General features: G+C 42.2%; 1 pseudogene; it reads right to left on the bottom strand.

Annotated features, from left to right (window-relative positions):
* Positions 1-746: 746 nt before the first annotated feature.
* LOC110205997 (large ribosomal subunit protein eL38-like) lies at positions 747-3945 on the bottom strand (annotated as a pseudogene).
* Positions 3946-12872: the final 8927 nt, after the last annotated feature.

The following is a 12872-nucleotide window of genomic DNA, read 5'->3' as shown; positions in this document are numbered from 1 at the left end:
ACTTATTCACTCAAAATCATTCTTACAACAATATTGCTGTTACTGTATACAACATTTTCTTGGTTCTTCTTATTTCCCTCTTCATTATTTCATGCAAGCCTTTTTCTAAGGTCACCGAGCTCATCTTTTCTTACAGCACAGTAGTATTCCATCACAATCATGTACCACAACTTGTTCAGTCATTCCCCAATTGATGGGCATCCTTGCAATTTCTAGTTCTTTGCCACCACAAGGAGAGCTGCTATAAACATTCTTGAACATACAGGTTCTTTTCCTTTCTCTGTGTTCATCTTTGGAAATAGACCTTCGTATCATCGGCACTTTGCACAGTGCCTGGCATATAGTGGGTGCTTAAAAGATGCTTATTGATTGACTGACTGATATCAACTAGGAGCCCAAACACCTGGGGTTGAATCCTGGCTATGTCAATTTACTTGCTTTTTAAATATATCTCTCTAGTCTCAGTTTCCCCAACTAGAAAAAGGCAATGGCACATCCTAGAACCCCGGGCTGCTCTGAGGATCACATAAAGGCAGGGATAGGAGAGGGATTTAGAAAGAATAATGTCTATAAATAGAAGATTCTGGTAGAACCCTAGACAGGAAGCAAGGCACTGATGCCCACTGTCCTCATCTGGCTCCATCCCTGTGCCTTCAGTGTGCTATAGTATGAACTACCCTGTTCCCTACCTTCTTAGGAACCTGGCCTTGATGTTATTACTCCTGTTTTTTTTTCTTTTTCCCCCCTACATTTTAATACAGGTAGAACATTGAATGATTCCTTCACTTCAGCTCCTTCACAGCCAAACTAGGAGGCAGGGACTGTTTAAGTTTCTCTGCCTTCTCTGTGTCTGTGATGACCAATGTGTGTAGGTACCTGCTGCAGCGAACCTTAAATTTCACATTGTCCTTGTTTTCCTTGATCTTGACAGATTTGGTATCTTTTCACCTGGTTGTGAACAGGAAGTCTTATTTCCTCAATTGTTCAGGGCATGGCGGTGGTGGCAATGGGCTGAGGGGCAGTGTGTGGCCTAAGATGTGGTGCAACTGCCAAGGGGCCGATGAAGACGGAAAAGGTGCTCCTGTTTTCAATCTGTTTTCTGATTGATGCTTGCAGAATATGAAACCTTTGACTTTTTCTTCTCTCCATTTGAGTACTTCTAGATATGGGGAGATCAGCACAGGAAGAAACATTCTGTCTTGTCACCTTCTGTCTTGTCTAGATTCTAATGGAGTCTCAATATGATCCCTGCTTCTCTGAACATGGATGTTTAGCATGTTCCAGCCTGGAATCCTGGAATCCCATCTTCTGTTCTTGTACTCTTTTAGCCTGAGCATGAGTATATTTTGTGTAGTTGTGCCTTTATGTACTTTAGAACAGAGAATATAGATTGTCAGAGATGGAAGGAACCTTAAAGCTTAGTATGAGCTGGGAGGGCCCTTAGAACACAGAATGTCAGAACTAAGATGGCCCTTAGAACGCAAAATGTCAGAGCTGAGAGGGTCCTTGGAAGATAGACTCTTTGAGCTGGAAAGGGCCTTAGAACATAGAACGGTAGAGTTGGAAAGTAGCTTAGTACTTAAAACATCAGAGCTGGGAGATTTTTTTTTTTAAACATGGAACTGAAAATGTCAGACCTGAAAGAGATACAGACCATAGAATACAGAGTATCAGAGCTGAAAGTGACCTTAGCATGTGGAACTTAGAATCACATAAAATCTTAGAGCTAAAAGGACCTCAACATACACAGCATAGACTGGCAGAATTGGAACGAATCTTAATGATCATTGAATCTAATTTCCTCATTTCACAGAGAAGAAACGTGAGGTTCAGAGGAGTTGAGGGACTTTCCCAAGGATGCTTTTGACAAGCTTTCTTAGCTGCTGGTACGTCTCTAGTCTTCTTTCTCCGGTGTCCTGGTTTTCACAATGGTGAGTATCTCCCTTACCTAAGCTGTCCCCATCTGGTGGAAAATTCCCCTTCTTTTTCTAGAAGGGACCAGTCCCTTCTGCTTCCTTCCCTTGATAGGGCCAGTGAGTTGCTCTCTAGAAGCTGGAATTGTTGCCTCTTCTGTACAGGAAGGCACTGATCAGTGTGTGCCATCTTGCTAGGTGTGACAGATGCTGCCTGCTGGCCTCTGGAATGTCCTCCCAGGACATTCCCTAGAACCTACTCCTCTACTCCAACACAAGCTCTTCAAGACAGTCATTAAAGGAAAAAGTCAGTATCCCCTGAAGAATCCAAGAGGGCTTTATTCAGAGCAGGGTTAACCTTTGTGTGTGTGTGTGTGTGTGTGTGTGTGTGTGTGTGTGTGTGTGTGTGTTTATCAAGTAACCCTTTGGCAATCTGGTGATGCCTATGGATCCCTTCTTAGAATAATTCTTTTAAAAACACAAAATAAAATTCATAAAGCTACCAAGGAAACCAGTTATATGGAAATCAAGATGAATTTTTCCTATCCAGATGCACAGACTTCTGAAATATAGCCATGAACTCCTTAGGGTTCCATGGACCCCATCATTTAGAGGCCTGATGACCACTCATCTGGAATAGTCACATAGGTGGAGCACTTCCAAGGGGGGTGGTCACGTTCTCTGGCCTCTTTTGTTGAGACTTGTGCTCTACCTCCTTGCTAAAGGACATGGGCAACACAGAATGTTTTGATTAGTCTTATAGTCCCAATAGCTGGGGTGGTGGGGGGGAATTGCCTTAAAGATGATTGGTCCAGTGTCAGGAGCAGCCACTCACTCTGTATACTGGTTATTAAAGGAGTGAGGAGCTGGGCACTCATTATGGACATGATTGCTTTGGGATGACTCAGTGCTTCTTTTCCCTTTGGTTTCCAAGATTTTTCTCCTCCTCTCCTACCCTTCCTCCAGTAGCAATGACAGCTATAAGCACCTGGCAGGGAGAAAGTGCACTTGCCTAGGTGAGCCTGAGAGCTACCCTGACTAGCCCTAGGATACTTAAATTTGCATAGCACTTTAGATACATGATTATATTTGAGCTTCATATCAGTGAGTAAATCAAGTAGGTAGGTGGGTACTCCAGGCATTATCCCATTTTACAGATGAAGAAACTCAAGCTGCCCCCCTTAAGTGCACAACCTAGAGGAGATTAGGTCATGCAGGAGATAGAGTTCTGGGCCCAGAGTGAGGAAGACTTGAGTTCAAATCCAACCTTTGACACTTACTAGCTCTGTGACCTTGGGCAAGTCACCCAGTCTGCCTCAGTTTCTTCAGCTGTAAAATAGGAATAGCAATAACACTTATCTCACAGGGTAAGTGTGATCCTGTGGGAGGATCAATTGAGCTAGTATTGATATGGTGCTTAGCACAGAGACTGACTTATAGCAAGCACTTAATAAATGTTTATTAACTCAGACTCTGACTCTCAGTGTTTGTTCATTGACTTGCCCAGGATTACACAACTAGTTAAAGTCTCAGAGGTGGGATTTGAACCCAGGTTTTTCTGACTCCAAGTCCAGTGCTCCAGCCACTATGCCATATTGCCTGTCTGGGATGAAATCTTCCTTCAGCCAGGGGGTCCAGGTCAGTTCAGCAAGGGTTAACCAAATGCCAGGTATGGTCTATGCCAGGGGTGGGGAACCTGTGGCCTCGAGGCCATATGTGGCCCTTTAGAACTGGATTCAGTCAAAGGGCAACACTTGAGGATCTAGAGGGCCTCGAGGCCACAGGTTCCTCACCCCTGGTCTATGATATGGTGGGAGGTGCAAGAGGAGATGGGCATGTCCCTCCCAATGGCGCTGTCCTGAAGCCTCCTTCCCTGAATCGTCTCCTAAGTGCCTGGTCTCTCTGTTGCAAATGCTGCATTTATACTCATTAACAGTTCACACTTAACACTCTTAATGATAAGAGATGAATTGTAACATTGCTAGGATTTTGTGATCATTCACCTGCTTGGCTGACCTTTCATTTCCTCCATGTTCTCTTACTTTGCTTATAGTGGAGGCATGGAGAATGCCCGGAGCAAGCTTCACAGAATGTGCTTGGTCCAAACAGCCCAAATTACATCCTCAAATAAAATTTTAAAGACAAATTCAGTTAGGAAAGGGAATGGGAGGGCAAGACTCTAGGACATCAGCCTCTGTTGACAGTTACTGCTGGGCATTGTGAAACTGCAGTTCTAGGCAGGACCCCTTAGGGTGGGGGTGGGGCATAAAGGAGCAGATTGCAGACAGGTCAGGCAGCTCCCCTGGAGCCACCACCACCACCATCATCATCATCATCATCAATCATTTTGTTGTTCAATCTTCAGTCGTGTCCTACTCTCCATGACCCCATTTGGGGTTTTCTTGGCAAAGATGCTGGAGTGGTCTGCCATTTCCTTCTCCAGCTCATTTGACAGGTAAGGAAACTGAGGCAAACAGGGTGAAGTGACTTGCCCAGGGTCACATAGCTAGTCAGTGTCTGAGGCTGGATTTGAACTCAGATCTTCCCAATTCCAGGTCTGGCATTCTATCCATAGCACCAAGCGCACTAGCTGTATCATCACAGCCAGCATTTTGTAGTGCTTTAAAGTTTGTCAGGTGCTTTGAATGTTAGTTCATTTGGTCCTTACAACAACCCTGGAAGGCAGGTACTGTAATTATCCCTATTTTACAGATGAGGAAACTGAGGGTGAGAGAGATTAAGTAATTTGTCCAGGGTCACAGAGAAAGAGTCTGAGATAGGATTGAAATCAGGTTTCCCTGCCTTACAGTCTAGCTGTCCATCCACTGAACCACCTCCCTGCACTTTTGAAGAATGATTGGCGGCTTGATATTCGTGCTAACTAGGTGCTAAGAGCAGTGTTTCCAGATGTATACACGATGTCAGTGCCCTGGGTCAGAGTCTCAGTAGCACCATCCAAGTTATAACTCTAGCTCGGAGTATATATTTTTGCAGGGGATTCCTTTAAAACTGACATTTTTTCCTGCCAAGGAGAAGGGGGCAAGTCCACTTAGATCGTTGCTTTGCACATGAAATGTCTTTCTTAGCATATAGTGAGAGAGAAGACAGCTTCCCACCTCCTCCACCGTGGGGCTTGTCATATTCAAGCTTCATTATTTTATCTGAAAGGAGATGCTATTCAGTTCAATTCAATTCAATTCAAGAAATTTTCCTTCCTTCCTCTGTGCAGGACCCTAGACAAGATGGCTTTCTCCCTTATCTTTCATCCCAAAGAATACTCACAAGACAGTATAATACAATGGAAAGGCACTGCCTCTTAAGTCAGAGGACCTGAGCTCAAGTCTTTACCTGTGTGACCCTGGGCAAGTCAAATCACCTTCCAAGGGCTAGCTTGGCCTCTGAGGTCCCTTCCAGCTCTAAATCTATGATACTATGATCCCATGTAAGTTCCTTGAGGCCAGGGACTATTTTGTTTTTGATTTTGTTACCCCCATGCCTAGCCCTGTGCAAGGTACCTAGATAAACACTTCAGGTAGGTGGTAAAGTGAGTAGAGTGCTGGGCCTGGAGTCAAGAAGACCTGATTCAAACGAGACTACTAGCTGTTGACGTAAAGCAAGTCACTTAACCTCTGTTTGCCTCAACTTCCTCAACTGTAAAATGGGGATAATAACAGCATCTACCTCACAGTGTTTTTGTGAGGATCACATGATGTAATATTTGTAAAGCTTTTAGTAGTACAGTGCTTGGCAGATAGGAGGTGTGTGTGTGTGTGTATGTGTGTGTGTGTGTGTGTGTGTGTGTGTGTGTGTGTGAGTGTGCGTGTATATGGGGCTTATGGGGTCTTGAAGACATGTGAGTCAAGACCGCTCTATGATGACGCTGGTCCTCTTTGGAAATGCAGGACAAACATTAAACTAATTATGTTTATATTATATATAATAACATAATATATAATAGCTATAATATGTAATAGATATAATATGTATGTATATATATATTATATACACAATATATGCAATAGTGAATATATAGACATATACAATAGTGTATATATACTATTGTTGTTATAATTAACTAATGCTTATTGAATTGAACTGCTCTTTGATACAAGGGCTGAGCAGGGTTGTCAGAGGCCAGCTAGTGGAACCTTTGCCTGGATGGGGATCCCCTCTACCATGATCTAACTGGAGCAGAGTCAAGCAGGTGTCTCACCTCCTTTATTCTGGGCAGTAAGCCTCTTCTAGTGTAACCCAAGATTGTACTCACTTTTTTGGTGGCCGTGTGGTAATATAGACACAGGTTGAATCTGCAGGCCACCTAAACCCCCAGTTTCTTTTTTTTCCACATAAACTATGTCTCCTTTAGTGCCAAGTACAGGACCTTGTACAGGCAACTAATTGTTTGTTGTACCATTAACATACTTTATACTTTCCTATCTCCATGCTTTGGCTCACTGTTCCCTATGGCTGGAATGCTTTCCCTTCTACCTATCATGCTTAATTCCTCACTCTTCTTTAGAACCAACTCAAATTTGGTTTTCAACTCCTTCCTGAAACCTCCTCTGGTTCCCTGATTGGGAAAGACTTTTCTCTCTTTCCTGTCACATAGTCCTTTGCTTGTATTTCTCTCTCACATGTACCATATTATGTTACATAATAATGCTAATAACTGGAATTTTGCATACACATATTATCTCATTTGAACCTCAGAACAACTCTGGGAGGTAGGTTCTATGGGCAATAGCTTCCCCATTTTACAGGTGAGGTGACTGAGGCTCAGAGAGATTAAATGAACTGTTCTTGATTACAGTTATCTGGACTGGGATTGTTTTCCTCTCCTGAAATGTTTTTGTTTAAACTTTTCAAGACTCCAAGCACAGTGCTTTGCATACAGTAGGCATTTAATAAATATTTGTTGATTTGAAATGCAATTGTTAGGCAAAGAGCAAGAACTTTGATAGTTTAAAAAAATGATATGAAATATTAAGCCTTAGCCTGACAGGGAAAGAGAAAGATTTTTTTTTGTCATCTTGGTGACTGCTTGAGCCTTCCCTCCCTGGCTCTACCCTGTAGTAAGATGACGCTCAAGTACACAATCTGTTCTGTAGTTAAACTCACACTTTATTAAAATTGCTCTGAATAACTCTGGGGGAAATCGTATCCCTCTCCATTTATCTTAAATGGCTTTAACACCTCACTCCACAGTCTCTTTTGATTAAATCTGCATTAGGGCTCCCATCCACATGCCGTAGGTCTCTAAGCCAATTAACCCACTGTTTCACAGGTTAGGACAAAGTGCACTACTTTTATAAAAAAGAGAGAGAGAAGGAGAGAGAGAGAGAGAGAGAGAGAGAGAAGAGAGAGAAGAGAGAGAGAGAGAAGAGAGAGAGAGAGAGAGAAGAGGGAGAGAGGAAATGCAGAGAAAAGAGGGGCAAAAGAAAAGAAGATAGGGAAAGAGGTAGAGAGAAAAAGAAAAGAGGGAAGGAGAAAATGGAAAGAGGGAGGAGAGGAAAATAATAGAAGGAAGAGAAGAAAGGAAGAGAGGAGAAAATGATAAGAAGAGGGAAGGAGAGAGAAGGGAAGGAGAAATAAGAGGAGAGGAATGAGGAAAAGGGAGGAGAGGAGAGAAGAGCGACTGAAGAATAGAAAAGAGCAGAGAAGAAGAAAGAGCAGGGGGGAGAAGAAGGGAGGGGTAAGGAAAGGGAGGAGGAGGGAAGAGAAAGGGAGAGAGAGATGGAAGGAGGGAGGGGGTGGGAAACAGACAGAGATAGGGATGCAGAGACAGACAGATCCAGGAGTCACTTTTTCTCTTGTCATCCTGGCCACATTTTGTCTGGCTCCTGGGAGGGGATAGAAAGAGAAAATGGATTCTGGAGCCAGTTGAGATAATTCCATAGCGGTTAATTGCTACTGCAATTAACCTCAACACTTCCCTCCCCTTCCAATGCCTGACTGGCCAGGGCTGCCCCACAGCTCAACCACCCCCTCACTACTACCACTGCCAGGTCCTGTAGCCTAATTCTAGCTTTGTCCCTACTGTAGCTGGGCGGCCAGCTTATTCCTGGGACTCAGCCCCTCTCCAAATTTGAGTCCTCAGGAACAAGGTGTGAGGGCGATTGACATGGTGTAGGGAGGTGAGATAGTGGACCTTTGTGCCACCCCTTCTCCATTGTCATTTGTTCAGGTAAATCTTTCTGATGGAGGAAGGTGGTTTTACTTGTTCTTGAAAGGCAACTAGATGGTACAGTGGATACGTTGCTGGATTTGGAGTCAAGAAGACCTCCACTGAATCCTGCCTCAGACATTAACTAGCTGTGCTGCTCCTGGCAAGACAATTAACCTCTCTCAGCCTCAGTTTTCTTATCTGAAAAAATGGGGAGAGTAACAGGAGCTACCTCACAGAGTTGTCATGTGTATCATATTACACACACACACACACACGCACACACACACACACACACACATACACACACACATACACACACACACGCCACATGAGGGAGCTGGCTTTGGTATCAGGAGAACCTGTATGATATGATAATGGGCAAAAAACACAAACCAAAACAAAACCCCCAACCTTTCTGAATCTCAATTTCCTTCTTTATAAAATTGGTGATAATATTTGTAATAATTACTACATAGGGTTGTTGTGAAGAAAACTCTTTGAAAATATTAAATCACTTTAGAAATATGAGTTGTTGTTGTTATTATCATATGTTTCATGCTGGGGATACAAAGACCTATCAAACATAGCCCCTGCTCCCAGTGCTTATACCACTTGATATGGTTAAGTGCCAAGGGAGCTTGGAGAAGGTCAAGGTGATTGCTTAAAGTAAAAAGCATGATAGCTGACATTTACATAGGATTTTACATACAGTATGTCATTAGAACCTCACAACAACCATGTGAGGTAATCGCCACACGTTTTTGCTACCTCCATCTTATTGAGAAGAAAACTAAGGCTAAGAGGTTAAGTCACTTACCCAAGGGTCATATATACATCTATTAAATGTCCCTGATGGGATCTGAACCCGGCTCTTCCTGATTCCCAGTCCAGAGCCCTCGGCATTAGATCACTCAGTTATATCACCCTTCTACAGGTCATTTGGAAGACAACTCCATTGTCACTGAGGTGGCTCCCACCCTCAGTTCTAACCAAAAGGGAGGGGAGAGACATAGCAATGTTATCAGAGGAAGCTTCCCAGTAGAAGTGAGTGAATAAAAGCACCCTTGGCCTATCTCACTCTGCCTGGAGGGTAATTTCTGGCTATTGCTGTCCTGGTCCATTTGTTGGGTCTTCAGCCAGGAAAGCTCTTGGCTGCTCCCCGGATTACTTATTTTCTCCTTAAGCTGCACGATAAATCAAGCTGACAGATTGCCCCCATCGTAAAGTCTGCTGGGCAGGGAGAGTGGCTGAGCGAACGCTGAAGCTGGCCATCTCCCCTCTCCCTCACCCTCTCGAGTTCCCTATATATTTGAAGGTGAAACCCCAAACCTTTTGAATCAAATGCCTCCTTACTGAGAATCTTTCCAAGATTCATTGTCTACTTTGCTGCCTTGGAGTAGAAGCTTGTGACCATGAGCTGATCTTTCCTTAGTGATCATTTGGCATGAGCTCATGGCTGTCACTCTGACCCTGATGGCTCATGTCCAAACTCGTAGGTGGATATGGAAGAGATGCAGGGGGTTAGGCCAAGTACAGCCTGATCTCAGTATGTCCTATGTTAGATTTATTGTGATTGTGATGAAGTATAACAAATAACATAGGATCAAAGAATCCCAGGTTCTCAGGGCTGGACAGGAACTCAACAGGACAGTTGCACCAACCCACAACTAAACAGGACTCTGGTCTAACACCTGCCTCTGCCCCTTAATAAGGATAACCTACTCCCTTTGGAGGCAGCCTACCGCCCTAATTAGTAACGCATTTTCTCTGATCTTAGCTCTACCTACATTCTCCTTTTTGAGGCTTCTTTCCTAGTTCTGCCCTCTGGAGCCAAGCAGAACAAGTCTGTCCAATTGATCTTCATAAAGAACTGGTTCGAACATGTCACTCATCTGCTCAATAAACTCTAGTAACTCCCTACTCCTGCTAGAATAAAATATAAAACAATCTGTTCAGCTTTTAAAGCCTTTGATAACCTGGCCCCTTCCTATCATCCCATCTTTCTTACTCCTACCACCCCTCACATACTCTGCTATCTATTGACACTGGTCTCTTTGTTCTGGGTGTTTTCACTTGCCATACTGCCTTGTAGTTCCCCTTATTCCTTCAAGTCTCAGCTGAAGTCCTGCCTTCTGCAAGGAATTTAAAGTGTACGGACTACTTTACAAGTACTATCTTACTTTATCCTTGTGGCAACTCTAGGAAATACCTGCTACTATTACCCCATTTTGTAGAAGGGAAAACTGAGGTAAACAGAGGTTAAGTGACTTGCCCAGGATCATACAGCTGATCACACAGTAATTTTGAGGAAGGATTTGAACTCAGGTCTTTCTGACTCCATGTCCATCACTCTATCTGCTTCACTGCCTAGCTGCACGGGAAAGAAACCTTTTCAGATCCCCCTTAATGTTAGTGCCTTCCTTGTAAGCTCCTTGAGAGCAGTGACCCGTCATTTATCGTTCTTTGTATTGTTCCCTATGCTTGGCATAGTGCCTGGCTCATAGTAAGCATTTAATAAATGTTTTCTGACTAACTGATATTATCCAAGAAAACTATATGTACATCACTTCCCTGATGTACCTGTCTGCTAATCCTGCCAAAAAAAAAAAAAAAGAAAGAAAGAAAGAAATGAGGTTAGCCTGGTATGATCTGTTCTTTTTAAAACTTTTTTAAAAAATTAATTAATTGTTTGTTTTCAACATTCACTTCCTAAGATTTCAAGTTTTAAAATTTCTCTCCCTCCCCAAGACAGTATGTAGTCTGCTACAGGCTCTACATATACATTCATATTAAATATATTTTCACATCAGTCATGTTGTAAAGAAGAATTAAGACCAATGGGAGGAACCATGAGAAAGAAGAAATGAAACAAAATAGCAAAAAAGAAAGCAAATAGTATTGCTTCAATCTGTATGCAGATGCCACAGTTCTTTCTCTGGATGTGGATAGCATTTTCCCTCATGAGTCTTCTGGAGTTGTCTTAAATCCTTGCATTGCTGAGAAGAGCTAAGTCTATCAAAGTTAGTCATAGTGCAACGTGGCTGTTACTGTGTACAATGTTCTCCTGGTTCTGCTCACTTCACTCAGCATGAGTTCGTATAAGTCTTTCCAGGTTTTCCTGAAGTCTGCTTGCTCATCATTTCTCATAGCACAATAGTATTCCATTACATTCATTTACCACAACTTGTTCAGCCATTCCCCAATTGATGGCCATTCCCTCAGTTTCCAATTCTCTGCCACCACAAAAAGAGCGGCTATAAATATTTTTTGCACATGTGAGATCTTTTCCCATTTGTACGATCTCCTTGGGATATAGATATAGAAGTGGTATTGCTGGGTCAAAGGGTATGCACAGTTTTATAGCCCGTTGGGCATAGTTCCAAATTGCTCTCCAGAATGGTTGGATCAGTTTATAACTCCACCAACAATGTATTAGTGTTCTAATTTTCCCACATCTCCTCCAACATTTATCATTTTCCTGTGTTGTCTTGTTAGCCAATCTGATAGGTGTGGTGTGGTACCTCAGAGTGGTTTTGATTTGCATTTCTCTAATCAATAGTGACTTGGAACATTTTTTCATATGACCATAGATAGCTTTAATTTCTTCATCTGAAAACTGCCTGTTTTGTCCTTTGACCACTTATCAATTGGGGAACGACTTGCAGTCTTATAAATTTGACTCAGTTTTCTATATATTTTAGAAATGAGGCCTTTATCAGAGACATTGGCTGTAAAAATTGTTTTCCAGCTTTCTGCTTCCCTTCTAATCTTGGTCGCGTTGGCTTTGTTTATGCAAAAACTTTCTGATTTCAAAATCATCCATTTTTTGTTGCATAATGTTCTCTAGCTGTTGTCTGGTCATAAATTCTTCTCTTATCCACAAATCTGAAAGGTAAACAATTCCTTGCTCTCTTGTTTGCTTATGGTATCTGACTTTATATATAAATTGTGTACCTATTTTGACTTTATCTTGGTCTAGAGTATAAGATGTTGGTCTATGTCTAGTTTCTGCCATACTGTTTTCCAGTTTTCCCAGCAGTTTTTGTTAAATAGTGGATTCTTATCCTAGAAGCTGGAGTCTTTGGGTTTATCAAACAGTAGATTACTATAGTTATTGACTATTGTGTTTTGTCTACCTAACCTATTCCACTGATCCACCACTCCATTTCTTAGCCAGTACCAAGCAGTTTTGATGATTGCTGCTTTATAATACAATTTAAGACCTGGTGCAGCTAGGCCACCTTCCCTTGCATTTCTTTTCTTTAATTCCCTTGATATTTTGGACCTTTTGTTCTTCCAGATGAATTTTGTTATTGTTTTGTCTAGTTCTATAAAATATTTTTTTTTGCTAGTTTGATTGGTATGGCACTGAATAAGTAAATTAATTTAGGTAGAATTGTCATTTTTATTATATTAGTTCAGTCTACCCATGAGCAACTGATATTTTCCCAAGTATTTAGATCTGACTTTATTTCTGTGAAAAGTGTTTTGTAATTGTATTCATATAGTTCCTGGTTTTGTTTTGGCAGATAGACTCCCAGATATTTTCCAATGTCTACAGTAAATTTAAATGAAATTTCTCCTTCTATCTCTTGCTGTTGGGCTTTGTTAGTAATACATAGAAATGGCATGATCTGTTCTTGATGAAGCTCTGCTTCCTCTTCTAGCTGTTCATTAACCACCCCTTTACCAACATGCTCTAGGATTTTGCCAGGATACTGAGGCCCAAAGGAAGGGAAATGACTTGCCCAAGGTCACTTAGCTGGACAGTAGCAAAGCCAGGATCCTAGGCC

This window comes from Phascolarctos cinereus, unplaced genomic scaffold (assembly GCF_003287225.1).
Source record: "Phascolarctos cinereus isolate Bilbo 61053 unplaced genomic scaffold, phaCin_HiC Scaffold_726;HRSCAF=1367, whole genome shotgun sequence".
NCBI lineage: Eukaryota > Metazoa > Chordata > Mammalia > Diprotodontia > Phascolarctidae > Phascolarctos > Phascolarctos cinereus.
This window is presented reverse-complemented; position numbering and strand designations above follow the sequence as displayed.